Raw genomic sequence first — 6,030 nt, 5'->3', positions numbered from 1 at the left:
GGGACAGGGGTGACGTCATACACCATTGATTTGGCGACAAAGAAGGTTACGGTGGTCGGAAAGATAACACCTGTGGGAGTAGTAGAAAGCATCTCAAAGGTCAAATTCGCTCAGCTTTGGCCTCCTTCCTCTTCTTCTCCTTCTCCTCCATTTCCTCACATTCCTAAGTATTCCCTCCTCAAATCTTAATTTTGTTTTCTTGTAATTTAGTGTAAAACATATATGTTGTCATTAGACAATTCTCATATTGTGTGATTGGTATCAATGCGACATTAAGGTGATGTAGTTTAACATGCATTTGTTTGAAGAATATGCTTTTGTTTTTATTATTTTCCGTTCAAACACTAACACTTTCATTTTCATTACTTTAACAAAGCTATCAATATATGTTTATAAAACTTAAAATGCATAAGCAAAATACGATATATACATCAGATCAATTAGGAGAAAATGATATCCTTTTTTAATAGTATTTGTTGAATCAGCCATTTTAGGTTTGGTATCGTGAATGTGCCATTTAATTTCATTCAAGGAAAAAGACGATTTCCCACAACCACACCACGGCGGCCACGCCGAACTCAACCATGCATAGAGTTATAGAACTTTTTACTTCCTTTAAACGAAATTATCTTAACTAATTCAACGCGAAATCGAATGTTAAAGCAACGCTAGACCTAAAACTAGCAACAAGATCAATACCTTCGACAAACTTAAACAACAAGAAACAAAAAAAAAAACTTTGAGCCGTTGATCGGATGCAAAAAAACCGACGGTTTGTACCAAGTGAGTTTTATTTAAGCAAATTGCATTTTCGTTATACAGGTTTTCCTTTCAAACATTATTAATTAAAAAACAAATAATAATATTATCAATTAAGAAAACTTTTGCGGTATACATCGTCTATAATAAATATTTATAAAAGACTCTTACCCTTCTTACTCTTGCAAGGCCAAAAGCAACGACATTTCCCATCGGTTTGGCACTGAGCGGCTGGCCTTTTCCTCATTGTGCACGCTTTTTCACATGTCCTAATTAGACAATTCTTCCTAGTTTTTATACGTTAAGAGTGACAAAGCACTGGTCGACTGCTTGCACATTTTCCATTATTGCTGTAATTTTAAACACTAATCTCAGTTTTTTTTTTCAATTTAAATTAGAAAATCCTTTTTTGTAAATATTAAGTTCTTATGAAGATTTTCTAATATCAATAAATGATTTAAGATATAATTCACTGTTTTTTTTTTGGAAAGGAAATATATTAATTAACTTTATATCACAGTAATTTTCATGATATATTAATACCCTAAAATTTATAAATAAGCAAACTAACTAAAATAAGTGAAAATTAACATAAGTATCTAGCGGGGATCAAAATTTAAAGTCTACCTCAAAACACTACACTTAAGTTTTTAAGGTTTATATGGATTTGACATAAAAAAAAGCACTGAACTCAATATTACGGGTTTATGTAATAAAAAATAATAGAAATTGATATAATTCTTTTTTGTATTTTGCATATAGCATATTTAAATTGATGTATAAAATAATTTTTATAATTTAAAGAAATGGCATATTCATGAAGAATTTATTTTAGAACAATTATTTTTTTATGTATCTATTTTTTTTCCAACCAAACATTAATAAATTAAAAGATAACTCCAACATTAGTTGTCCAAACAGTAGGACAAGAGTTTACAAAAGTAGATTCAGAAGTTAAACATCTTGAAGACTGAGCCAGACAATCCGCCCTAGCGTTGACGTCTCTTGAGATCCTGACTAAGGTGAAGGAAGGGTAAGAAGTTCGGAGTACTGCAAAATCCTCCAGCAAATTCGAAAAAGCGGGCCAATCGTCTGGCGTCTGCACCATCGCAACTAACTCAGCACAGTCCGTCTCAAAAGCCTGACAAGCAACTCCAGCCACCAGTAAAGAATCCATAGCCCAGATCAGTGCTTGTAATTCTGTGTGTAAGGGAGTAAGGCCTCTTCGGTGACTCCGTGCACCCAAAAAGAGCGTTGAATCTTCTCCACTGCAACACCACCAGCCCAGACCCTGAAAAGGATCCATACTTTTCCATGAACCATCAACCTGACAACGAGGAAAGAAACCTTTGTCCTCCAATAAAGGCGGTAATTCCAGATAACGCACCGAGCATGATTTGGCTTCCTCCCACAATAATTTATCATTAGCCGCGTGATTTAAAATTTCAGTTGGCTCTACCTCGATACCTTGGAAAACCTTTTTGTTCCTATCTTTCCAAATTGACCATACAAGGGGAGACGAAGGGCTAAAATGAAACCCCGGATTGGGAAGACGCCCGCCAGAATATGAAATCTAGATTCACATAGATCGAGTCATATGGACAACCTCCCGGATCTAGCACCACTGGGGACATTTCCCAAATGCATCGCGACCGAGGGCACTCAAAGAGTGCATGGTTTGTAGTCTCTACTGCATAGTCACACCGCTTACACAAAGCCTCACACTGGACCCCCCGATACGCAAGCCGTTCTAACACGGAGAGAGTACCCAACCCAATCTGCCAGAAAAAGTGTTGAATCCTCGAGGATATATCTAATTTCCACGACTGAGCCCGCAAGGACACACATGTCGGCCCATACTCAACATCCGCAATTAGTTCTCGGGCCAACCGATAACCTGATTTGACCGTATACTTCCCTGACTTAGTAAAATGCCATAATAATCTATCCGGTTGAGAAATTTTACTGACCGACATACTCCAAATAAGAGAGATATCCATTGGATCAAAAAACTCCTCAAGAATAGGCAAATGCCAGTCCTTCGTAACTGGATTAATTAAATGATTAACCATCAAACTCGGCAGCCACAAACTCCCCCGACCATTTGCTGGTCTTGGACGAATATCTAGTAACCATGGATCACGCCAAACCGAAATGGAACAATCGAAACCTACCGCCCATCTCGCTCCCTGTTTAACCAACCCCTTGGTGGAATAAATACTCCTCCATGCAAAGGAAGGATTATTTGGTTTTTTTGCCATAAGAGGATGTTTGTTCTTGAAATATCGTCCTTTCATCACCCGAGCCATTAAGGATGTCAGATTATGAATTAAGCGCCAAAACTGTTTGGCCAGCATGGCTTCATTGAATTGTTCCAAAGCTCGTAAACCTAATCCTCCTTCACATTTATCTTTACACAATCTATCCCAAGCAACCCAATGCATACCTCGAGCCTTATCATTAGACTTCCACCAGAAGGTAGCTATAGCACTCGTTAGTTTAGACGTCAAATCCTGTGGTAGTTTGTAACACGACATAACGTGGGTGGGAAGAGCCAAGGCTACCGATTTAATCATAATTTCCTTACCACCCTTTGATAAACACTTTGCGGACCAACCATTTACTCGATCGTCCAATCGATCTTTAACGTAACTAAAAACCTTAGTTTTCGAGCCTTGCAGGTTTTCGGGAATACCCAAATATGAACCCATACCGCCTTCCTTAGAAATACCAATAACTGATTTCAACTGGGATCGTATATCAGCAGGAACCTTTTTGCCAAACATAATAGAGGATTTAGCCAAATTAATCTCCTGTTCTGAGGCTCTACCATAACTGCCAATTATGTCCATTACCGTCCTACATTCATTCGCCTTTGCCTTACAAAAAAAACAGGCTATCATCCGCGAACAACAAATGCGAAACCGTAGAACTATCACGGGCGATGGTGATACCCGTTAATTTCTTCTCCCGTTCAGCCTTTTTAATATTTGCTATCAAAATCTCTGTGCAAAGCATAAATAAATATGGTGAGAGAGGATCTCCTGACGTAGTACTCTCTGTGGTCTAATAAAGCCTTGGGGCTGACCATTCACAAGAACAAACCTGATACAAGAATGATGAAGAAAAATAGAATCTTGAATGAGAGTTGAAAAGGGCTCCTTATCTTAGATTTTACAAATGAATTAATGGTGTTATAATTAATAAAGGGGACAAAGAAACTACAATGTTGTACTCTTTTTTTTTGTCAAAATGTTGTACTCTTATATATACATAAATATTAATTTATATATATGTACCTCACATTCAAACATCAAAGTTAAGTTCTGTTTCTCCTTAAGTTTCGATTTGAAGAGACATAATTTAACACAAATTATAGGTTTTTTTCTCCATTATTTTAGCTCATTTTCCAATAAAAATAAAAGCTGAAATTCACTAGGAAAAAAATGTTTTCTTAGTACATTTATACTATACATATAATAAAAATGGAAAGAGTAAAAAGAATCTATATACGTTTCAGAAACACGAAATGTACATTAGATGGAAAATTTGTTTGGGTCTACTATATAATATATACATATATATATATTATAATTTGAATATTAAGAAAATATAAAGATATAATATGTAGATAGACAAGTGCCTTGCATATGTGTGGGGATCGGAGAAAATGATGGAAAAGGGTGAATAATGGTAATGCGTAACATGAGGACCATTGAATTGTCCGGCGTGCATGCCGTTGATATTTTATATTTTCACAAACAGTGAAAAAGTAAAACACTTTTAAATACAAACTTTTGATCAAAGTTGCCCTAATAGATTGATGGGTTCCCAATTTCACATATATTAAAAAAAAATTAAAGTTTTATTTATAAATTATTTTATAATTGTTTTTAGGTAGAAAGAGAAAATATAGACTTTAGATAATATGCCATGTGAAAAAAAATTAAAAGTAAAAAAATCATTTTAATTTTTTTAATATATAACATCAATTTTTATGAACAAGAAAAAATTCTAGAACATCAATTTATTTGAGGGAGAATATATTTTTTCTTCTCTTAAGTGTCGTCGAGACATGTACCTCTTTCAATCATATTCACGGTGGGTCAAATTTTGTTCTAAATGTTCTCAAAACATAACGACATTGTATGAAATGACATGATTTAGTTAATCATAGAGCTTGCTTAGTGATACTTCTTCATATGTGACATTTTTTTGTGGTCTATGAATGCCAACTTTTAAGATTACTGCTAGGGCGTGGTTTGCTCACACATGAATTTATGGCAGTGCAATATTATTAAATCAACGTATTAGAACAAAAATCTTGATAACCTCTTACTCTAGATTGTTAAGACCTTCTCCAACGGGGTTCATAGAAAGGTTGTTAGTGTTTTATGGGAAAAAAATAAATCAGAAAAAAAAAAAGAAAAAAGTTCAGAAAACCTCTTATACAGTATATATATCTTTGTTTGATCTAAGAGACGATACGTATCACGGTTCTGTTGACCAAAGAAAATAATAGAAGAGGAAAAAAAAAATTTTGCCCAATCAAAATTTTCTTTCTTTTTCTCTCTGTCTCTCGCGATAGAAGTCCCGAATCGACAAAGGAAGAAGATGAAATCGAAGGACATGGAATCAGAGGAGGTTGAGATTGGGGTTGGAGGTGATGCGTAGCGGAGGAGATTGAATCGGCGGAGGAGATTTCGCAATTAGGTAAACGAATTAGGGTTGTTTGATTTTTGATCCCAAATTAAGGTTCTTTGATTTTTGATCCTCTCTCATCTCAAGGTATCCCTTTCTCATTAACTCTCTCTCTCTCTCTTTCATTTGATTTCACTTTTAGCTTCTTCAGTTTTGTGAGAGGCTGTTGGATTTGGTAGTAGAGCATGTCTCTCTTTTATACGACTTTGGACACAATTCCTAAAATGATGTTCCATTCTGAAGTAAAGATTGACGTTTGAGTGAAACTATAGCTATGGAGTGCATGATTCAATTGATATTGAACACCATTCATCATAGGTTCTGTTTTTTCAGATCGTTTTGGTCTTTTTTCTTATACCGAGATTTTATACTTCCAGGTGCATAATTTTAAGTGATTCGTGTTCCAGCGTTTTGCTGCTGTAATTATGAGGATTAGAGAGCCAAAGACTACAACGTTGATCTTTGCATCTGGGAAAATGGTATGCTTTATAGACTTACAGCTTGTTTCGTCACTTTTTTCTCACATGCCTTGATCTACCATGTCCTTCTTTTCTAACGGCCATCTATGTT

This window comes from Camelina sativa, chromosome 7 (genome assembly GCF_000633955.1).
Source record: "Camelina sativa cultivar DH55 chromosome 7, Cs, whole genome shotgun sequence".
NCBI classification, from domain to species: domain Eukaryota; kingdom Viridiplantae; phylum Streptophyta; class Magnoliopsida; order Brassicales; family Brassicaceae; genus Camelina; species Camelina sativa.
This window is presented reverse-complemented; position numbering follows the sequence as displayed.